This window comes from Mirounga angustirostris, unplaced genomic scaffold (genome assembly GCF_029215605.1).
Source record: "Mirounga angustirostris isolate CCGP_5_RB_7025 unplaced genomic scaffold, mMirAng1.0.hap1 SCAF_17, whole genome shotgun sequence".
In the NCBI taxonomy this organism is placed as follows: domain Eukaryota; kingdom Metazoa; phylum Chordata; class Mammalia; order Carnivora; family Phocidae; genus Mirounga; species Mirounga angustirostris.
Window position 1 is genome coordinate 32,634,671 of NW_026991725.1, and position 24,216 is coordinate 32,658,886.

The 24,216-nt window shown below is 45.9% G+C and overlaps 1 protein-coding gene across 2 annotated transcripts in view; it reads right to left on the reverse strand.

Annotated features, from left to right (window-relative positions):
• The window catches only part of PECAM1 (platelet and endothelial cell adhesion molecule 1), a 118,332-nt gene that overhangs the window by 25,067 nt on the left and 69,049 nt on the right, over positions 1-24,216 (reverse strand). The window lies entirely within an intron of this gene.

Genomic DNA, 24,216 nt, shown 5'->3' on the forward strand with positions numbered 1-24,216 from the left:
CTCCATTCATGGATATCTGGAAATGTGCAACAAGGGCAATTATCAGTCGAGAAATAGCCCCAGACTCTTTCTGGCCACATCTTAAACTACCCTCCTCAGTGGGGGGTTGGGGAGGGGTAGGCCCTGAAACTGCACTGCTGCAAGGGTCCTTGGAAGTTGGCAAGGTGCATCTCAGAGTGCCCACCCCACTCTGTGCCCATTCCAAGCCCTACATAAATATTAGATTAATTAATACCTTATCAATCTGACCTCAAACTAGAGGCCAATAAGATCCAGCAGGAACACTAAGAAGGATCCCTTCTTTTTGAAAAGTGAGGAATTTGGATGCTTTGAAAAATAAATGAATATATAATAACAGAATAATCTAACCTTCCTACCTATTAGGAGGCTAATATGCGCCTTACTATGTCGAGGCCTTTGCACATATTAATTCATTGAAACCTTACAATAGTCCTGTGTGGTAGATCGCATTGCTATTTTCCCCATTTTACGGATGCAGAAACTGAAGCCCAGAGAGGATTGCTGATGCGTCCAAGATCACAAGACTAGCTAAAGAAAGAGCCAGCATTCATGACCCTAATGACCAGGATCCTCCTACTCCAGTGCCTGCCAAAATGCGCTTTGTTGCTGCCAGAAACAGGATGGATAACTTCAAAAGGCAAAAAGAAGCAAATATCACTAATCTTCCCCAAAAGACAGTGTGATATAGAAGCACCGCCTTGGAGTTGAAGTTTCATTGCTCTAACTTACATCTGTTTGACTTTGAACAACTTACATAATTAAGTCTCTTTGATCCTTGGATTGCTCATCTATAAAATGGGATAATAACAAATTCTGCCTCCTTGGGCTGGTATGAAAATCCAGTCAAATAAAGAACATATATATGAATCTACATGGACTTTGAACTTGTAAATCAAGAGTCATTTTAGAGTTTGGCATCTGTACTCATTATGGTGACCTGTGACAAAGTTCAGGGATTGTGATACTAAATTTAGATATCAAGCAAGATTCCTTACTCTATCCCCCAAATAGTTGCTCTAATGTACATCATGTACAAAGTAAAATATATTTTTGTACCTACAATAGAAGTCAGAGAAATTCAAGCCCAAGTTATTATATTATTCTGACATCTGCCCCCTCCCCCTTTGTCCCCAGCCATCAACCTGATCTCTCTCACAACCCGGACTGCAGCTTAAGCCTACCTAGGTTCTGGTATACTTGAATTATTCCCCATTATGATGTTTCAAGATACTCCCTATTTTCTCTTGAAACTCTAAACAAACAAAAATGCTCTAAGAGTTTTAATTCAATGTGGTTTTTTTTTTTTAAGACTTTATTTATTCATTTGAGACACAGAGAGAGAGAGAGCATGAGCAGAGAGAGAGGGAGAAGGAGAAGCAGGCTCCCCGCTGAGCCAGGAGCCCGATGTGGGACTCGATCCCAGGACTCTGGGATCATGACCTGAGCCGAAGGTGGACGCTTAGCCATCTGAGCCACCCAGGCGCCCCATTAATTCAATGTTTTGATGCTACATTGCACTTTTGAAGGGAGAAATGGTTGCGACGTATACAAAAAAAAGTCGATCCACTTGTATACCTAACAAAGGCTAGGGATCCATTGTGCCGCAAATTGTACTATTAATGAGCAATCACGGAGAGCTCAGTAAGTACCAGGTGGTATACTAAACACTGGGGACGGAGACAAAGGTAACTATAAAAAAGTGTAAAAAAAAAAAAAAGGTAGAATTTGGGCACTAGATCTAGTAGAGAAAGATCAGCAAGTTGATTGATCATGATAGGCTTCCTCTAATGTAAGCTCAGGAGTTATGGTGCACAGAATAAACACTAATAACCCATGGGGAACAGATGAGGTTTTAGGGGTGGCCAGACAAGGGCTATTCAAAAGAGAAACCAGAAAGGCGATAAAAACCCAAGAAAGAGTGTTGTCACCAAAGCCAAGGGAGAAGGTACTGGAGAAGGAAGAAGTGGTCTATAGCAACATAGCCTCAGAAGGTTCAAGTTGGAGGAGGTCTGAACAGTGAATCTTGGGATTTGGAAATTAGACTGGTTATTGGGTCACTGACCAAAGCAGTATAGGTAGGCCTAGAAATGCAGAGGACCCCCAGAGCTGGGCTGAAGAGAAGAGCTAAGAAAAGAGAATGAGGAGGTTGGGCAGAAGAGGACCCATGGGACAGGGTCCCAGGAGGCCCACAGGGAAAGGGAGCAGTCCTGGGGCAGGAAGAGGGGTCCACTCTTCCAATGCAGTAAGCTCCATGCAGCTAAGAATGGGTGTGGGTGCAGCTTCATTCATAGGTGGAAGGCAGGAAGTTGAGGAAATTCCTGCCTGCTGGCTTCTATTTTTTTAGCTCTAAAGTGAGAAGCAAAGTCATCTCTTGAGAGTAGGTGGGAGGTGACAACAGGGTTTTGAAGGAAACAGTGAAGAACTGGAAAAGCCTCTGAGAGGAATGAAAGAGGGAGCTGCCAGATTGAGAAGGAGAATTCGGGGCAGCCCCGCGGGCCCGTGCCCTTGAGGCGGCGCTGGGACTGCCGAGGGCTAGGCAGTTCCAGGTGTGGAGAATCCAGAGTCATGAATTTACAGGGTCAGGAACAGGAGGAAAACAAAACAGCTTGGGGACACCTGGGTGGCTCAGTCAGTTAAGTGTCTGCCTTGGGCTCAGGTCATGATCCCGGGGTCCTGGGATCGAGCCCCACATCGGGCTCCCTGCCCAGTGGGGAGCCTGCTTCTCCCTCTGCCTGACGCTCCCCCTGCTTGTGCTCTCTCTCTCCCCCTCCGCCCCGTCAAATAACTAACTAAAATCTTTTTAAAAAAAGAAAACAAAACAGCTCGGATACTGACAACAGGGGGTTTGAAGTGGTGGGTCCTGGGTTCTATGTTGGATGGAGATAGAAGGAAATCCAAAGAGGAGGAGATAGGCAGGGGGAAATACATGGCGGCAGGAAAGATGAGAAGAACCAGCTTTGCTTTCATTTGGAGTGGGATGGTTGAGGCAAGGTTTTCACAAGGTCAGGTGTGGCCACAGAAACACAACGCAATAGTTACACCCCTGCTTTCCCGATAACCTTGATGTCACCCACCATCCTTGCTCCCTTCCAACCACCAGGTCCACTGCCCCACGGCAGCATGGGAAATTCAATCTCCAGCTTGTCCAGAATCACCCTGCAGCACAGTTCTAACTCCAGGGATGAGACGGTCAGGAGTGCAGCTCACACGGGTAGCCCCAGCCCTGCATCTCTCGTCCCCACCAGGGTACCTCACCCCTTAAATAGCAGAAATGGGAGGGCTCAGCTGGCCATTTAATGACATATACATCCACCCAAACATAGGGGAAGGTTGGGCTTTTTGGTTTTGGTTTTTAAATCTTGAAAAGGAGATTTATATATTATATATTTATATACTCTGGTATATTTCCCACGAGTCAGTGGGAAATGTTAGCTCCTGACCAGGTTGTTAAATAGAATTGAAATGAAAGTGGACTTGCTAGTCCCGGCCGTTTCCACATATCTATTCTACTTAACACCTCTGCAATTCAGAAGACAAGGATGGTCTGTATTTGAGGGAGTGCTTAGGCAAAGGAAATATTTGGGAAGCTGGTAGGAGTATAGCCATGGAACTGGCCACTGCAGCCGGGGCTGGACGTTCTCAAGTGGTGCTTAAGACGTTCCTGATACAAAGTCCATTTTCAAAAAGAGAACCTTGTACAATCCCCACCAAACTGCCATCTTGGGATATCAGTATATAAACTTTCAAATGTCTTTTAATGTTACAGTGTTCTTTTTAGGGAATCAGCATTAGGCGAGTGGCTTTGGGGGCCATTTGGACCTGGGCTCAGGTTTCGCCTTTGTCATTTCTGAGCCATGTGGCCTTGGAGAAGATATTGAATTTCCTTGAGCCCTTGTTTTCTCATCTGTAAATTGAGATACCCACATCATATACTATTGTAAAGAGTAAATGGGTGCATAAGTGCTTAATATACCATCTTTCCGTAATAGGTGCTCAATTAATGGAAGCTGTTGTTTTTCACTCTAGGGAAAACACACTCTGGCCATGGAAGAACACAATGGAGTGACATGCTTAAGCCTCAAACATAAAGGTGAAAGAAGAGATCACATAGTCGCAGGAAACAAAAAAAAGGACTTAATACTTTAAACAACTAGTTTTAACTACAGTGACTACCTATCTTGGAGTTTCCAGGAAAGCATCAATATCAAATATTCTGTCAGTATGTAAGCTCACATTTGAGGGGAAGTCACCTTGATCTTGGACCAGAAAACAGCATTATAGATATATCCCATTAAGAAGGAGAAACATCAGCCCTCTACTTTCCTTTGCCCTGCCCATTCCTGGAGAGTGGGAAGCACAGATCTTCTTTAGGATGAGGTTCTTCGTCCCACACCTCGGTGGAGGGCTCAGCTTTGTTTGCACCGGTGAGCTAATTAAGAGCCACAGAGCAGAGGAAGAACCAAAATCCACAGGTGAAGGGCTCCTTCTTCACCACCTACCCCCAGCTCCCCCTCCAATCCCCCCAGCACCCCTCTCTCCTCCTGGGCCTGTGTGATCCACCACGGCAGGAAATGGTTTGGGGTTTTCTATTATGAAAGTGATAGAAGTTCAGTTTAGAGTATTAAAAAAAAAAAACAGAAACCTAGAAGAAGGAAGAAAAAAAAGCCCTCACTCATTTTCTTACCACTTATTAGAAACTGTCAATATTTTGTTTATATTTCCTTCTGTTCTTTTTAAAAGCATAGTTTGATTTACATAGCTGTTATTTTATACTATATACAATATTGTATTCCCTATTTAAAACTTAACGTTGTAATATAATGAGCAGCAGTATAGGATAAGGGAAAGAAGGGCTTGGCTTGGGGTCAGAAGGGTCTGAGTGTTAATCTCAGCTCTGCCCCTTATTATATGACTTTGGGTGTAATACTGGCTTTTTTTTTTTCCAGCCTCAGGCTTGCCATCTGTATAACGAAAATGATAGACACATCCATTCTCTGGCACTAGTTTTCTGTGTGGTCCTGGACTGTAGGAGCTAGACTGTGGTCTAGACTGTAAGTTCTGTAAGCACAAAGCTCTTATGTCTGGTCCTCTGCTAAGTCCCTAGGGCCTGGCTCTGGAGGAGTAAAGATGGTCACGAAGTCTTGGTCATTCCCCTCATCCAGAGGTAGAGTCTATTTCTCCACCCGTTGGAATCTTGGGCTAGCCTTGTGTGATAGCCAGCCTCCAAGATGGTCCCAGTGATCCTCACTTCCTGGTCATTTGTGTCCTTTCATGGTCTCCTCCCACTGCAAATCAGGGGTGATTTATGTGACAAAAAAAGCATGCAGAGGTGATGAAGTCTGCCTTTGAAGCTAGCTTGTAAAGGGCTGCCTTGGTGTTTTGGATCACTCACTCTGGGGAAGCCAGCCACCACGTCACAAGAATATTCATGCAGGGTGTGGGGAGGCCCATCCAGAAGAACAGAGTCCTCTTGCCAAGAGCAAGCCCAAATTTGCCAACTCAGTGAGTGAGCCATCTTGGAAGTGGATCCTCCAGTCCCAGTCAAGCCTTCAGATGAGCACAGCTCCAGTTGACATTTTGACTGCAATCTCATGAGGTACCCCAAGTTAGAACTTCCCAGCAAAACTGCTCCATATTTCCTAACTAACCCACAGAAGCTGAGAGAGATAAATATTTATCATTATTTTAAACCACTAAGTTTTAGAATTATTTGTTATGCAGCAGGAGGTAACTAATACACACACTATGACTGGGTTTCACCCAATAGAATGCAGCAGAAGTGGAATTCCGGGACTTCTGAGCCTGGGCATTAAGGGGACTGACGGCTTCCACTTCCCTGGCTCTTGGAAATCAGTCACCATGCTTTGAGAAGCCCAAGCCAGGTGGAGAAGCCATACAGAAGAGAACCGAGGCATGCCAGATGAAAGACCCAGGTAATCTCCCAGTCAAAGGTCGGCACCGACTGCCGTCTCTACGAGTGAGCCATCTTGAAGGTTCTAGCTGAGTCTCACCCCAAATAACTTGGAGCCTCAGCCATCACCCGATGGAACAAAAGAACCACACAGCTGAGGTCAGTTGACCCACAGATGTGTGAGAAATAATAAAATGACTATTGTTTTAAGCCTCTGAGTTTTGGGGTGATGTGTTGTGCAGTAATATTTAAGCAAAACACTGGCCCAGCACTTGGTACATAATTGGCTCTTGAGAAATGCCTGGTGAAAAAATGGATGCCCTTTGTTGGGCTTCAGTCTCCTATAAAATCCCAGAGGTTAGACCATTCCATGCCCTACATTCTGCATGTTTCCATCTGTCTATTGTTCTATGGCTGTTTCTCTGGCTGCCTGCCACGTGGTCACTTTACTATTGTAGGAAGACTCTGGTGTTCATGGCATCTCTGTTCCTCACCCCACACAGTTCCTTCTTCTTTCTTCCTGTGGCGCACACACATTCCAGGCACCTGGCTAAGTTTCCTAGAGCAGAGACAAAGTCTCTGCTTCTGAGAACTCTTGTCAGCTTCTGGTTTCTCAGGTTCCCTTGTTTGTCACAGAGGTGCCATAATTTTATTAGTGGTGCCTATGGCCATTTGGGATGGTAGATCTCTATCACTTCCATTAAAAACAACAACAACAACAACAACAAACAATTAAAAGTGTGGGAGAAGTCAAGTAGTTAGCCTGAGGTCACAAAGCAAACCCAGCTCTCTGGTGGAATTAAACTTGCCTTCCTCCCATTTTCTGATCACCCACCCCACCCTAACCCCTACATCCACCTTGCCATCTGTGTCACTCTGAGCAATCATGGTGTGACCCATTTAAGTGATTATTCAGAAGAGCAATTGGTCCTCCCTGACTATATAAGTCATCCCCAAATCCTTGTCATCATTGTAATTAGCAAGGCCTCTCTCGTGAAGCTATGAAGGTATTTGTCCCAGACTTTCCAAAGTTACCCAGTTTCTGGAGGCTAGAGGGGCCCACGATGCGATTTATCTATCTCGACAGAAAATATTGATTAAAACTTGTGGCCTTCTAGGTGCTCTGAAAGGTGCTAGAGATGCATCAGTGAATAAAATGTAGGCCCTGCTTGCAAGGAGCTTGTAGTCTAGTGCTGGAGACTTTCCTCCTCTTCATGCAAGTCAGGATGGTGATGCCACACACGCAGACCCAGCTCATGCATCGTTCTCACACACTGCGGAGCAGAGCAGAGGAGAAAATCCTCCCCCTTCTGCTCCAGGCTTCCTCACTGGCCTGCTTGTCTCCATGGATGCCTCATAGTCATTTCATGTTAAAATTCCTCAAATGCAGCTCTTGGTCCCTTCCACCCCCATCTTAGTCCATGCTCCCCCTCTCCCCCCAACTCGCTTGCTTGAGTAAAGAGCAATGAGTTATTCTTGGTTTCATCCTCTTCTGGCCACATCCAGTCCATCCTGGTTTGGACATATCCAAACTTTCCAATGTGTCTGCTTCTCTCCTTCCCCAGAGCCAGCAGCAGCACTCACAGGGACTCTACTTTCATGCTCACTCAGTGCTTCCAGCTTAAATCCATCCTTGCAGACCCCCCATGGGCATGCCAGGCCAGACAGCAACGCTGCCTTTCCCCAGTGGGTTCATGCTCCCGCTCTCTGGGACAGTGCTGACTGCTCTCCCTGCCGATGCCCACCACCACCTTCCCCCTCTTAGCTGCTGGCCTCATCTCCTCCGGCCCAGGGGGACAGAAAGCCCACAATCTTCTCCACAACAGTCTACCTGTGGTACCTTCACCCATACTCTCTGTTTCCTGTCCTCGGTCCTCTTGAAGGCTGACCTCGCTGGCTTCCTAGGAGTTTGCTGTTCTAGTCACCCCCCCTTTCTCCAGCATATTCAGATTCTTCCCCTCTACTAGATCATTCCTGCCAACACACAAACATGCCCTAGCAGCTCTCTTCTGAAAACTCCCTTCTTTCTGGCCCAAGACTCCCTCATGCGGTCCCATGATCCGCCATCCTTTCCGGCACAACTTCTCCAAAAATTCTCCTCCTCTTGTATCATCCTCTTTAACCTGCTCCTGAGGCTTCTGCCTCCACGGCTCCCCTGAAACACGCTTGTCAAATCCTTGGTATCTGTACTCTGCCAAATCTCAGGTCGCTTCTCTGTCTTCCTTGACCCTGACTCAGTCCTTTCCAAAACGTCTACTGGCTACCTTTCACCTTATCCAAAATTCACTCCCTTAGTCTGGTTTCTCACATCCCCTCCAAGCCAGGCTGCGATGGAGACAGCAATCTTGGCCACCCAGGTCAGGTCACACATTTCTGGTGGTCTGTTTCCTGTCCAGCAGGCAGGGCGTCGATCTGTCCGTTGGTGCTGGGAAATGTAAGAATGGGGTGTTGGCCAGGACAGGCCCTGGGATGTCTGCTCTGACCACCAAACACTGTCCCCACGGGCCTGTTCTCTTCATCTGGCACACGGGCTGGAAATGGAAATTTTAACACATTGATATGAGGGAGTGTGATAGGATGGCTGGTGTTTCTTTTCTCCACCCCTCTCCATTTCCATTCTGTAGTTCCAATGGTGTTTGGGCAACAGAGAATAGTTTGATGCCAAAAAAATAAAATGCCTGATAAGAAGATTTGGCCCTCATCTGTAAGGATCTGGTCTGTGGGTGGAGCGCCAGGGAGGAGGTGCCCATGACGGGCAGCAGTCTCCATGGAGGGGACCTGCTTGCCATAGCATTAAAGGACATGACAGTCTGGGGCCTGGCTGGCATCCCTCAAGGCTCCCATGGAGCCGTGATTATATCTCAGTGACCTTTTCAAGAGCTTGGCTATAGAATTTGTGTATCTGCTACAATTCTGGTTAGGGTTTATGCGGATGGAGTGCCCAGGGAACAACCTGAAGCCTCCTTGCCTTTTCTCCCTTTCTAGAGATCTATCAGTATCAAATCCCAACTTGTTCAACCTTTTTCATCAATATCTACCTCCTTCTTCTCAAGGCCTCTTCACTTCTACTAGAATCTTCCTTTTCTAAAGGTGAAATCGAGCCCTGTCACCCTGGCGACCGTTTCCTTTGGCCCCGGGTTGTAAATCAGAGTGGCCTAGGTCCAGCTGGTGCTGTTGTGTGTCCCCTTTGTGACACTGACCATTACTAGCATCTCTGCCCCTGGATGGTGAGCTCCAGGAGATCAGGGATCAGATCTTGTCTCTCTCTCCTTCTGCAGGACCAGGCCATCATAAGAAGGGCCCTCTCTGGGACTATTAGGCCAGGGGAAACATCCATCAGCTCCCCTCACCTTGGCTCTTATAGACACGTGTTCCTCCAGCTAGAGCTTAGAAGGGTCCTGGCTGCCTCCAGCCTTGTCGACCAGAAGGACAGACAGGCAAAGTTCCTGCAGTCAAGATATTTTTAGGCTAGAGGCTGCTGGGATGAGCCCGAGTTTTCATTCTCACTCCATGGTGGTGGGACAGACATCAATTCTTTCTAGGCCTCAGAAGCTTCACCCTGACAAGTCCCATCGAGGGAACAAAGCAGCCCTGTGAGAGAAAAGAGGCGCAAATTCTAAATGCATAGGATGGAGTCGCCAAGGCCTGGGGAAAAGGACAAAAATTCTTCCTCTGTATGACGGGAAGAGAGTAGTGACACCAATGACTTTGTATCCAACATCCACCAAACCTAATAAAAACCAGAGTAGTGCTGTTTGAGAGAGTGAACTCTCTCCCCTTGAAGGATTTTATTTCCTAAATCACATGGAATATATAAGGATAGGTAGAAATTCCTGTTTCCCTGGCCAAGTCAGGGGGAAAAAAAGAGGGAGGGGGCATGCTAACTTTTGGTTCCCCTTAAGGACTCTCCCCCCACCAGAATATCTAATATTAAATATCAAATATTAAGAAACATATTTATAATTACTCATCTAGTAAAAGGTGAAGCATCTTATATTTACTAAGTGCCTGTTGTATTTTTTTCTTGCCTCTCTTAATGGAGATGTAATTGACATATAACATTATATTATTTTCAGGTGTACAATATACTGATGCGATTTCTGTGTCTGTTGCAAAATGATCACCACAGTAAGACTGATGAACATCCAACACCACACATAGTTACAAAAAGGGTTTTTTCTTGTGATGGGAACTTTTAAGATCTACTCTCTAGGCAACTTTCAAATATGCAATACAGGATTATCAACTATAGTCACCATGGCGTACATTATATCCCCAGGACTTACTTAATTTTTATTTTTTTATTTTTAAAAATTTTCGGACTTATTTGTTTTGTAAGTGGAAGTTTATACCTTCTGACCTCCTTAACCCATTTCACCCACCCCCTAACCCCTGCCTCTAGCAACCACCAATCTGTTCTTTGCATTTATGAGTTCTGTTGTTTTTGTTTCTTTAGATTCCACTGATAAGGACTCTTGAAGACTGAAAAATCAAGACCTAGAGAGGGGTGTTCGCAGTCTTTCCTAACCTCCTTTTCTGGGTCTACCGCCTGGGGACCAGCTGCACTGAGCAAGTTCTGGGTGACGGACCCGCACTGGAAGAGCTAGCCAGGTGAAACCCACATATCCTGGGGCAAGAATGTGGGTGGGTGGATAGAAGGTGCCAGCCCCCAGGAAGAAGAGCCAGGAGGGAGGGATAGGAGTAAAACCATGGAGGGGTTCGAGCAGAGTGACAAAGGGGATAAGTAACTCTCTCATTGTGATGCTGGGACCTCTCCTGGGGAGTCTCCAAATGCTCAATGCTCACCCTTGTCCAGAACACACAAAACATTTTGCTTTTTAAATTTAAAACGATAGGTGAGGTTGCCCCCTAGGAAGGGGATGCTGGACAGTTCCAGAAACTTAAAGCCTGCCCCAAGCTAGGGTTAGGAGGTGGGTACACAATATTGTCATAGAGCATTGATTATAATTCAGAAGAGGATTCTCAGTCGTTTAGAAGAATGAGGACCAGATCTCAAAGACCCTTTCCAGCTCTATGATCCTATTAAAAATAAAGAAAAGTTTTAGCAAAACAAAAGTGATTGATATGTTTTGGTTTTAGGGAGACCTTAACTCTTGCTTGATGGGGAGAGAGAGAGAGATGAGCAAACTATTCTGGAAATCTACCCTATTTTCCCTGTCTTTCTCACTGAATTAGGCAGAATAGGAATTATGGGTCTGGCTTCTCTGATAGATTATAAGATTTTTTTATGGGTATATTTTAAACCTTTTATCATAGAAATTTTCAAACATAAACAAAAGTGGAAAGAATAGCATATTTGACACCTGTGTACCCATAATGGAGTTTTATCAGTGATCAAAACATGCTTAATTTTTGTTTTTATTAATCCCCTACTCCTCCCTCAACCGGATTATTTTTTAGTAAATTCTAGATACTATTTCACTCGTAAATACTTCACTATGCTTCTCTAGCAAAGACTTTTTATTATTATTTTTTAAAGATTAATTTATTTAAGTAATCTCTACACCGAACCTGGGGCTGGAACTCATGACACAGAGATCAAGAGTCGCATGCTCCACTGACTGAGCCAGCCAGGTGCCCCTAGGAAAGGCTCTTTGAACCACAATACCATTAGCACGCCTAGAAAAATGAACAATAATTCTTTAATATCATAAAATATCCAGCCAGAGATGGTTTTCCTGAAAATTTTCTCATATTTCGTGCTGTATCTTTATCAAGAGCCTTACAAATGTTTAGATGTCAGAAGTTCACTTCCAGCAATATTTCCTGAATCCAGAAAAAGCTTTATGCATAAAAATGTTTTCTGAAGCTTTATCTAAAATAATGAAATTTGGCAATAAATGAAATGGACACACTAGGTTAATCATTAAGTAAAACCCAATGAAATAGCACTATGATTAGAGAAAGGCAGCTAAGCATCTTTCTACTCACAGATAAAATATGGGTAATAAGTGTCCACCTAAGTGGGTAGACACTACTGTGGAGAGGACTCTATAAAAATGCGCATAAAACATTCAGCTAATGTTTGCCTGGTTCCAAGTGAGCCCTTAATATATGGTCGGTGTATAATGTGCAGCAATAAATGTGTTTATGAAGAACTTGTAGTAACAGAAAAATATTACATCAAGTTTAAAAATAATTAAGCAATTACCTTATCATATAGCCACAACCATGTAAAAAAAAAGGTCCGAGTTAATATATTAAAATAACAATTTATCATTGAGTGGGGGTCCCCCTCACCAATTGGAAAGTGCAGAGTAGGGGGGAAAATGTAAGATTTAATCAGTCAAGAAGCTGAGCAATCTCGAGTGTTTCTTTTTAAAGACCTCAATGCCTAACCGCCCCCAACTATGGTCCACCAAGCCCGTTAGCGCCACCTTGTGATCAAACTCAGCAACTACTTAGACAAAAATAGATGTGGAATTAAGCTGACAATGGTATATACAGCTCCATACGCAGCATAAATGTCACGCTGAATTTTCTGCCATGGGACTTCTTTTTTTTTTTTTTTAAGATTATTTATTTATTTATTTGACAGAGAGAGCGAGTACAAGCAGTGGGAGCAGCAGAAGCAGAGGGAGAAGCAGGCTTCCCGCCAAGCAGGGAGCTCCATGTGGGGCTCAATCCCAGGACCCTGGGATCATGACCTGAGCTGAAGACAGATGCTTAACAACTGAGCCACCCAGGCGCCCCCTGCCATGGGACTTCTAATCCAAGGTCCATTTCAGTCTGTGGGCACAGGGGGAATCCTGGGGACCTCATGTAAATGTCCTCAGGTGAGAAACAAGGCTCATGTCATTCCATGTGACATCCTGCATAAATCTAATTCACCTGTCCCATGGCTATTCTGTGTTCGGTCGGAGCCTTTCTGGAAACTTGTGTTCACCGTGTGTGTCCAACTTACAGAGGAACCCAACTGTCCTAGGGTTTACCGCCAGTGCAGAGAAAACCCAGCTGACACCTACCCACCAGAAAATCACCCGAGAGAGGAACTTCCCAGGAGGAACTTGCACCTTGGTCACCATAGCTCTGCCCACACCAGATCCTTCCCCGGTCACCCCTGTTCTGTAAGGAGCTAAACCAGCTGCCAAGCCTCCTCTCCTGTGAAGTGGAGGGAGTAGACCTGAGGTTCCTGCCTGGATCAGCTGCATTCGAGTCGTTTGGGGAACTTTGACATAATGAGTTTTGTTGCTTTCGCCCAGAAATTCTGATGCAGGCAGTCTGCAGGGGCGGGGGGGGGGGGGCGGCTGGGAATCTGTAATTCACAAAACCTCGGCAGGTTTGGGGATCTGGGAGTCTCCAGATGATGTCCCTTCTGGAATTGCCAGTCTCTCTCTTCTTCCTGCAGAGTCTGGAAAACTTCCTCCAGGGTACGGTGTTGTTTCAAATACATCCAAAAGTAACACAGATGTCATCGCGGTTCAAAACAGGGCTCTGGAGGCGGATAGAAGATTTCCTCCTGGATCTGTCCCTTAACCTTGCTAACCCTAAGTTTCATCTGTGAAATGAAGATAATAATGTTATACCTACCTCACAGGGCCATCATGCAGTGAAGATTAAATTATTTATTATAATCATTTCATTATACTTATATTTAAATTTAATTATAATTCTTTTATGTTTGCAAAGCCCAGAGCCCTTAAAACAGTGTCTAATACATAAGAGCTATTATTAGCAGCGATTATTTTAACTGTTATCACCATTACTATTATATACAGATGGGTATCTTGAGATAATAATGCTTTTAAAAAGATATAACTCTGAAATCTTGAAAAAGAACCTAGGAGTTGTAGTTAAAATACAGGGTTCAAACCACCCCCCAGAGTGAATCCAGGTGGAATACCCAGGACAAGGAGAAGCTTCACCATCTACAGAGGTGATGCTCTCTGGGGAAGGATGAGTAGTGGGGGCCTGAGGCATTTGGGGACCAGGCAAGGCCAATTGTGGAGACAGGGGCTGTGTCTCTAGGCCCTAAGGCTAGTACATGATGATATGGATCAGGGTTTCCTGAAGTGGGCATTCCTGCAGGCACCCGAGATGTTTCTGGTGGTCCAACGACCAGTTGGTCATTAGGATCACAGACCACACCACTGTTCTGACCCTGTCCACCAGCAGACACCAGTGCTCAGTGCTCCGGCTGTTCCGTGTCTTGGTTGAAATCAATTAACTGCAAATGAATGCACTGGACTATATGTCATCCTGCAAGGGTGGGAACTTTTTGTCTCTCATCCCCAAGTGCCTGGCCCCGAGAACAGTGCCTGGCAAACAAAATGTGCTAATAAATAATATGTTGAATGAATGCGTGGAGAAGTGGCTTCCTGGATTGCTTATCCAGCTCTCGAGGGCTTGATGAGTGAGCCTGATGAGATAAGCTGATAGAGAAGTTTTGGCGAAGGGAAGGCCTGAGCTGGAGCACTGCCTGGAAAGACGCTCTACTAATGAGTAACGAGGACCCCTCCCCGTCCTGCACCTGACACCTGGGCTTCACAGCGCTGTGCTGGGGGCAGTCAGAGCTAGTCCGTGGGGCCCTCCAGCCCTGCTGGCTGAGTTTAAGTGCCCCTCTGGCGCATGCAGGAGGGCTCACATCCAGGGCTGTCAGTGGACTCAAGGCCAGCAAGGGGAAGTCTGAATGAGGTTCCATCACAGAAAGAAGCGACATCTCCGAAGACATGGGTGAGTGGCTGCTGGGAAGTGGGATCTCATGCTCTCAAAAGGCGGCCCCCAGCCCACATCAGGAGCACATAGCTGTTCTCAAAGGGCAGGGCTCAGAACAGAGACTGCCACTATTTCCCTTCTTCTTGTGTGACGACCAACACAACAATCTGAAGAGTCACCCAGGGGTGCCACAGCAGCCCATTGGAGATCTGGGGAAGCGAGAGCGCCATCCTGGGCCATTATACAGTCAGGATCTGCCCCTGACTGTCCTCGCGTCCCAGCATGTCTAAGGAAGGAAGGTCTCCTGTCTTGGAGGAAGAAGCATGAGGCAGTAGAAAGAGCACTGTCCTGAGAGTCCAGGCAGGGCCCATCCCCATCGAGAGCACAAGGTGAGCCATGATGGAGCAGCTGATCAATAGATGGACCTCTCCCCTGGCTGAAGGAAGGTTTCAAGTTCTTCCCACCCTGAGGGGACATCATGAAGTCTGGGGGCCACTGCAAGAACTAGCAGGACCCTTCTTCACAGCCCCCTAGGCTCTGGGCACGTCAGACTCCTCCTGCAAATTTTCTGGGGACCTGCTTCTGTGTACAGAGCCCCCTCAGGCTCCCTTCATGTTGGAGGTTAAAGGGGACCCCCACCTGAATTGGATCCTCTTTCAAACAAAGCAACCATAAATAATCTTTTTTAAATAATTGGAGAAATTTGAATATGAACTGGATATTAAAGGAATATTATGACTTATGCTCGGTGGTGATAAGAGTATTGTATACAGGAAAGTATCCTCATTAAAAAAATTGTACTGAGGTATTTAGGGGTGAACTGCCACAGGGTCTGAAATTTACCTAAAAAATTGTCCAGAAAAAAATCTGGCAAGATGTTAACAGTCCTTAAGCCCAGGTAATGAGCATGTAAGGCTTTCTGTAAGTTTAGAAATTTGTAGAGTATAATATGGGAAGAACAGAAGTCACCCCCTCTGAGAAGTTTTCCCTGATTTCCCAGAACTGGATTGAGCACCCCTCTCATGGGTTACTATTGTTTCAGGACAGGAGCTATCCTGAAGTCAAGCACCTGCTTCTCCCTCTAGGTGAAGACCCTTGGGCGTCCTGGAGTCTGGCAGAGAGTAGAAGCTAATAAGGGGAAGAGAGGGGAGGCAGGAGGCTACAGCCCCAGCACCCAGCTCAGTGCCTGGCAAAAAGCAAAGTCTTCGATTCTTGTTTACTAGGCTGAATTTGCTAAGAAGCAGCCTGTCCTGTCTTCTTTCTCCTTGAAGTCTCCTTCAGTGCAGCAGTCAGAACACAGGCTGGCTTTTGTGGCCACCTTCACGGACTTTGTCTCAAGCACATCCTCAACCAAAGTGCTGATGGAAACTGACATTAAGTATTTATGCCTACCACCCCAAAACTCGTGCATGGATGTGCCCGATGGCATTATTCATAAGAGCCCCCAAATGTCCATCAGCTGATGAATGGACAAGCAAAATATGCTACATCAATACAATGACGTCTTATTTGGTAATAAAAAGGAATGAAGTACTGACTTGCTGATCCTTAAAAACACGACACTAAGTGAAAGAAGCCAGTCACAAAGGACCACATACTGTCTGATACCATTTATATGAAATACACAGAAAAGGCAAATCCACAGAGATAGTAAATAGACTGGTAGTTTCCTAGGGCCAGGGGAGTTAAGGGAAATAGGAGTGACTATCAGGGGGGATGGGGTTTCTTTTGGGGGTGACAAAAATGTCCTAAGATTGATGGTGGCGCAACTCTGTGAATATACTAAAAGTCACCGAATTGTACACTTTAAAGGGATGAGTTTTATGGCATGTGAATTATATCTCAATCAAGCTGTTATTAAATATATATGCATAAATATTTATGGCCATTACCCAGTCTGTACCCCCTGGGCGGTATGGCAAAAGAAGATGGATGTGGTATAAAATATATAAAAAATAAAGATTATTTATTTATTTATTTATTTGAGAGAGAGAGAGAGCACATGAGAGGGGGGAGGGTCAGAGGGAGAAGCAGACTCCCTGCCGAGCAGGGAGCCCAACGCGGGACTCGATCCCGGGACTCCAGGATCATGACCTGAGCCGAAGGCAATCGCTTAACCAACTAAGCCACCCAGGTACCCCTCCCTCAAAATACATTAAGTTCACAGCAGGAAATCATCTCCTAGATGGAGAATTTAAGTTTAAAAAAAGTTGTTTAAAGATTTTTTATTTTTTTTATTAGAGAGAGAGACAGAGAGCATGAGAGGGGAGAAGTCAGAGGGAGAAGCAGACTCCCCGCCGAGCAGGGAGCCCAATGCGGGACTCGATCCCGGGACTCCAGGACCATGACCTGAGCCGAAGGCAATCGCTTAACCAACTGAGCCACCCAGGCGCCCAATTGCCCCAGTTTAAAACAGAATAATAAAAGATGAACTTGGCAGGGAAGGGGAGTGGTTTAGTATGTCACAGGGCCCATAAATAAGACCTTGGCTTTTAGCTGTCAGATGCAAGGTGATGATTAGGCCTGTTATCTGTGACCCCACAAGGGGCAAGGTTTGATCTCGATCTATTTACTAAAGAGCAAATGTGATGCTGCAGAGATAGGAAGGAAGAAAACTCCTTCCATGATGCTAGAAAGATCTAATTAAGAACATAAATTATACTTCCTAGGCTTCGGAGGCATTCGTCATGCTGCTTTCCACAGGCATGCACAGATAAGGCGGTTTGAAGAATTCTATTAATTATCTTGGGAAAGAAGAGGAGGGGCCATCTCTGGAGCTGTGGGCACTGTGACCGAATGGAGGAGGGAAGGAAAGAGGACAGAGTTGCAGTTCAGTACAGCTCAGGGACCAGGAGATCGGGAGGGGGCCTCACAGACTGGTGGTCCACACCAGAACATGTTTTGTGGGCTCACACAGCGTTAGAGATTTTCTTAATCAGTTGCTGTGAGAATGTAAGCTCTGGGAGGGCAGAGATTTTTGTGTGTTTTGTTCATTGATGCGTCCAGATGGCTGGTGCTCAGTAATTTTCTGTGCATGCAATGAATAAATGAGTATTTTAAAATTAGGAGATTTGGCTTCCGTGTCTGACCAAGACGGAGTACCAGGGACCAGTCTGAAACAACTTAAAAATTGGACAAAATATATGTGACAATGGTTGTCAAAACATTGGGCATTGGGCAGCAGAAGACAGTGACCCTTGAGAGATGGGACACAGATGAAGTGAGCCCTGCAATTGCCCCAACTAACTGCCTGGAGGGTTTGCAGGCCATGGTGTGGGCAGTGGGAAACGGATGAAATTTGGCAGGCTCACTGAATTGAGGAGGGGGAGCTGGGTGGCCAGGGCAGCTATTGTACAAGGTAGAGACCTGGAGAAGAAAGCGTCACAAAGAGAAAGTTCCAGAAATCTGCACAGGGTCCTGCTCAAACCATCAGCTAAGTGCTGATCAGCACAAACATGTGAAGAAACTACTAGAAGCCAGAGAAAGGACCACCTGAATGGAACAGAGAGAACAAACTTTGGAGCTCATACGGGACCAGGAATAGTCCATGCTGCTACCAGCCATTGTAGAAAACCTTGTAATTCCTGAGGCTGCTAAAATTTGGTGGGGGTGGTCTCCCTGGATGTCCCCCATACTCTACTGGCAGCCATATGCAATAGGAAAAAGAAGCCAACAGAAGTACCTTAAAGTAAGGAAGAGAAACCCCTTCGCCTACAGTGTCCCTCTAGCGCCCCCTACTGACAAAGCTTAATATGGTGCTCGCTGTAAAGAAGAAATGCTTAGAGTCCAGGTTGGATGATGAAGAACACATTCGTAGCTGCGAGGGAATAAACTGGTAACTGGTACAGCCACAGTCTGATATCCATTGAAAAATTATCAGGTATTCAAAAAAGAAGAAAAATATTGACCCACAATGAGAAAAAAGGCAATCAGTAGAAATAGATGTAAAAATTGCAGATAGTACAATGGGTAGACAGGACACAAAAACAGCTACAATACCACCCTATGTTCAAGAAGGTAGAAGTAAATGAGCATGTTTAGTAAAGATATAGAAAATAGGAAAAAAGATCCAGACTAAACTCCTAGAGATAAACAATACAGTGTCTGAGGGGAAAAAAAAATACACTGGATGGTATTAATTTCAGATTAGACACTGCAGGAGAAAAGATGAGTAAACTGGAAGACATAGCATTGGCAACTACCCAAAAGGAAACACAGAGTGAAAAGAGACAGGGGGAAAAAAGGAACAGAGAGTCATTTCCCTGCTTCTCTCACCTCCCTGTGCAGGGATTGGGATCGTTTTTCTTAAAGAGCAGATAATGTTAGGCTTGTGGGCCATATGGTTTCTATCGCAACCACTCAACTCTGCCTATTCAACTGTGCTCGAAAGCAACAGCAGACAATATGGAACAAAAGGGCATGTCTGTAGTCCAATAAAACTTTTTAAAAACAGGCAGCCAGCAGGGGCCTATAGTTTGCTGACCCTGTCCAGAGAGCATCCGGTCAGCACCCGAACTGCTCATTCAGCACCCCTAAAACTCAGAGGGGCTGTCTGGCCCACTAGATGTGAGCCCAGCCCAGGCTTCTGCCCTGTCTCTTTCTCTTCCTTTCTCTCCCTGTCTGACCTTCTCCTTCCAGCTCCCATTCCCCAGGGCCTTCAAGGCTAGCTAGAGGATAAGGTGAATTTATCTAGCTATTCTGGTTTGTTGAAAAATGGCCCTCCAAAAGATAGCTACATTCTAATCCCTGGAACCTGTGGATGTTACCTTATATGGGAAAAGGATCTTTGCAGATGTGATTATCTTAAGGACCTTGAGGTGGGAAAGTTCTCCTGCTTGATCCCGGGGGGCCCTCTATACCATCACAGGCATCCTTATGGGATAGAAGCGGAGGGAGATTTGACACGCAATGGGGAAGGCAATGTGAAGACAGAACAGAGGGAGACGTGAACGTGAAGATGCTGGTCCTGGAGTGACACGGCCACAGTGAAGGAACCAGCAGCCCCTGGAAGCTTCGAGAGGCAAGGAACAGATTCTTCTCTAGAGTCTCCAGAGGGACTGCAGCCCTGATCATGCCTTGATTTCTGCTTAGTGATACTGATTTTGGGCTTCTGGGCTCCAGAACCGTGAGAGAGAGAAAAAAAAACAAAAACAAAAAAACGAGTGTTGCTTTAAGCCACAGTTTGTGCCCATTTGTTACAGTAGCTAGGTAACAGATACAGCCATCTCTAATTATCTGCAATAATTATCTGTGATCGGGGGCGCCTGGGTGGCTCAGTCTGTTGAGAATCTGACTCTTGATTGAGGCTCAGGTCATGATCTCAGGGTCATGAGATCGAGCCCTGAGTTGGGCTCCGTGCTCAACGTGGAATCTGCTTGAGATTTTCTCTCTCCTTCTCCCTCCCTTTCTGCCCCTCCCCCTCTAAATAATAATAATAATAATCTGTGATCATCAATACAATTAAATAGCCTCCCCACATCCTGGTTAGTAGGTTTACAGCCAAGTTAAAGGAGGCTTTCTGGAGCCTTTACCTTAGTCCACAGCAGGCCTCCTGGGAACAGGGAAGCTGCCCAGTCAGGGAAGTGGATGGCGTCCCAGCCAGGGAGTCAAGAGATCTGAGCTCAGGTCCCCCTCTGCCCTCCTCACTGGCAAGTCCCAACTTTTGGTTTCCTTGCCTGTAAAACTCCCACACTGGGTAGAGGAAGAGGTTTTCCTTCGGCTCCAAGTGCCATTAAGCTTAAAGGAAACACTGATGAGAACAATCAACACAAACATGGGGCTAGGGGGTGGGGGGACATAGTAGTTCTCAGATTCTACACCTGGCAGCCACCCTGCTCCGAGTTTTAGGAATAACAACATTGATAATAGGATTAGTTCACCTTTACCGCGTGTCTACTACGTGCTGGGCACTGTGCCAAGCATTTTATTTGTACCCTTCTCCAAAGACACGAGGACACGGGACAGCAGAGTTTGCACTTTGGAACCAGAAAGACCTGAGCTGGAATCTCAGATCTGCCACAATTAGCTGTATGACCTCGAGCAAGTGGCTTAGCCTTGGGAAGCATCAGTATCCTCACCTGCAAAATGGGGCTGCCTCGAGCTAGCTTCCTGGGAGGTCTCGAGGATCAGATTTGCCTTCTGCAACACGTCTGGCAGAGTCCTCTTATTACCATTTGTCTTTTACAACGAGCAGTGGATTCCTGGTGAACACACAGGTTCATCAGGAGGTTGCTGATGTCTCTCGGGGTGGGAACATCTAAGTGCCACTGGCATCCATTCAAAGGGCAGCGCTTCCCCTCCCCCCCGCCCCCCATGGCTACAGTAGTACAGACCCCTTCTTCAGTGACAGCCCCCGGACACCCACATTTGTGGCAATCTCCAGGCAAGAGCTGAGCAACTCATTTCCCCACCTGAAATTTTTTTCTCCCTTCTTTTGTTATTATAGGCTGGGGAAAAGACATGATAAAAACCTTCTAAGTCTGGCAAAGAGAAACAACACGAAATGCAATTTGAAACCGGGAGTAATCATTGTGTCTACAATTCTAAAAAATTAATAAATCAAAGAGAAGCTTTTAGCACCAGGCTTAAGTCATACAGAAGCGCCTGATTCACACACCCAACAATTCGGTTTTTTTTTCCCCCTGAAGTGCTGCTCTCCTGGTTACAGTTCCCACCACCCCCCAGACCCACTGGAACTAGACTCAGGGGTGCCCTCCATAGTCCCTTCTGGCTCCATCAGGCCACCCAGTCCTGCGATTTCCTGCCTCTCACAGCTGCGGGATATTCCCCCTGGCCTCACTGCCCGGCCCCCTGGCCTGCCCCACCCCGGCAGCAACAAGGCCAGTTCCCTTGCTGCAGGCCTAAACTTGGCAGAGCACCTGAAGGATCTTTCTGAAACACAGATGGAAAGATCCTAATGGTGATCGTCAACTACTTAGACCCTATCGAGTGTCTGCCATCTTGCTTGTACTTTCCTCTCCAAAAGCCCACCAGGTAGTTTTTATTGGTCCTACTTTACTGATGAGGCACCTTCTTTGATGACTTGGCAAGGTTGCTGAGCTGGTAAACAGGGGAACAGGGATTTGAACCCGGGTCTGTGGGACTCCTAAGTTTGTGCTGCTCTCATTTCACTGATTTTCTTCATGGGCATCCTACTGATCACAGCTGAATTTCCCAAACTCTGCCCTTGGGGACACCACTGTGTAAGATGTTAATAATGAGTTTTCTTTAAAAAACAGTATCACCAGCAACGAAGTATGTGTATGTGGGGTGGTGGTGGTGGTGGGTCTATAGTTAAGTAAATCAGAGGCATATTCCCTATGCTGCCTTGTCTTGGAGAATCCCTGACATATCAGTCTATTAAAGGCTTTGATGCATCCTGCAATTGAAAAAAGTCAAAGAACACATTAACCTAGAGTTTTCCAAAGGCATTTTGCCATGGAACTCCTTCACACTGAGCATCTACCCATCAATCTGAAGGAGGACTGGTGTTCCTTGGCACACAGTCTGGGAACCACTGGCCCTCCAGCTCAAATTGCAGGTCCTTAACCTAGTGCACAAGCCCCAGAGCTGGCCCTACTTGCCTCTCCCAAGTTCACCTCTTCCTGTGCCTTGTGCAGAGTTCTGCTCCAGCCACACCTCACTGCTCATATTTTCTCACGTATGTGAGGGTGTTCATGCCTCTGTGTCTTTGTATGGGCTGTTTCCTCAATCCGGAATGCTGTTCCCCTTCCTTCCCCCCTCTATGCACCTCAAGGACTGGCTGAAATGTCTACTGCTCCGGAAGTGGTTTTCCAGGACTTGTAACCAGATCTAATTACTGCCTTGATTGCAGTGTACCTCACACTTACCTAGTATATCACGTTTCTCCATGTATATTGAAGAATATTTGTTTTCCCATGGCTATCTCCCATGGAAGGCTGAGAACTTCATGAAGGGCCAGGCTGTGCTTTCTTTATTTCCAAACCAATGCCTGGATGGGGTCCGGTACACAGGTGTTGGCCAGGTGGCCTTCCTATTGTCTTCTGGTCTATTTTCATAATATATTTTTCTCATTATAAAAGTAATTCAAGCCCACTGTGAGATTAATAATAATAATAAAAAACAAATTTAAAGAAAAACCTGCAAGAGGGACCAGGTGACCGATTCTCAAACTGGTGTTAGCATAAGAATGAGCTGCTTGAGCTTGTTAAAAATAGAGATGCCCCACCTGGAGCTAGGCCACCTGGCTTCTGCCCCAGTGTGCATGTTCGCGTGCGCGTATTCACGTGCGTGCACGTGTGTGTACATGGGTTTAGTAAACTTCCAGTTGATTCTAAAATGCAGCCCTCCTTAAAGGTCACTGCTTAGGTGATTTCCAATATTTTTGTACTATAAACAAAGCTATGATGAGCATCTTCATAGATAAATATTGTCTGTGGGTCTATTTATTGCCTCAGGATAGATGCCCAGAAATGGACTCACTGAGCCAAAGGGTGGGAAGGTTTTTAAAGCTCTTGGAAGGAGTTACTCTTCAGAAAGACCGTGCTACTCCCCCTCCCACCAACAGATAATGAGGGTGGCTGTCTTTATCATGACCCGTGATTATGGCCACTTTGGATGAGAATGAATACAAGAAGAGTTGCTATTAAATGTGAAAGAAAAATTGCCTTGCTGGGTTGGTTCCTTAAGAGACATTTAGCAAGCTTTTGAGGTGTAATTGCTGTTTACTCAGGCCTAGGAACACACGGACTCATTTTCTTCTTGCGCATGGTTGGTGATTTTGCCCACATTGTGAGCGCCCGTCACTTCATCCATTCTCCCAGGGCTCACACTGCTGGTGTGTTTTCCTAGAAGAGCTTCTCTGTGTGTGTGAGGGATGAGTTTCCTCCTCCCCAGAGACTCAGCCAAGGGGCAGGTGCCCCACCTGAGATGCTCATACCCACCGTACAGACAAGAAGGGGGCTGCCCACCACCTAAGCTCAAAGCTCAGTGTACTTGGTTGTCCTATTTCACGTTTCTCCCCTTTCTGCCTCCAGAAACTCTGGCGGAGCTTCTCAAAGTCTGGGCCCACCTGCACCAGAAGCCTATCTGGGCCAGCTCATTCCTGCCTAAGGATGGAACCTGCCTCAGGATGGAACCTGCCTCCTTGTGCCCAAGGAGCTGAGGGTCTCCGTGGGCTCCAGTGTGGTAGGGAAGAGACGTTTGCAGAAGGGAACCACCTGTGACTGAGTCCAAAGGAGGACTAGAGCCATCTGAATGCTAAATGTGCTCATCCTCTGACCCGCAGTTCCACTCCAGAAATTTTATCCCAGAGAATGCTCAAGTATGTGCATAATGATATTTGCAAGAACTTTCCCTGCTGTTTGCAATGGGGGAAAGTGCCCTTTAATGAGCAAACCGGTTAAACAGTGAAGGTCCTTCCTTATTATGGGATACCAGGTGGTTGCACCAGGCAGTTAAAAATAATGAGGCAAAAAAGACAATGAGGCAGAGCCGTGCAGGCACAGGGAGACTATCTACTTTAAATGCAAACAGCAGGTAGAGGAAAAACATTCAAAATGATTCCACTTATGTAAAAGAAAATACTTATTTTAGTCAACCAACATTTAATGAGATCCTATTCTAGG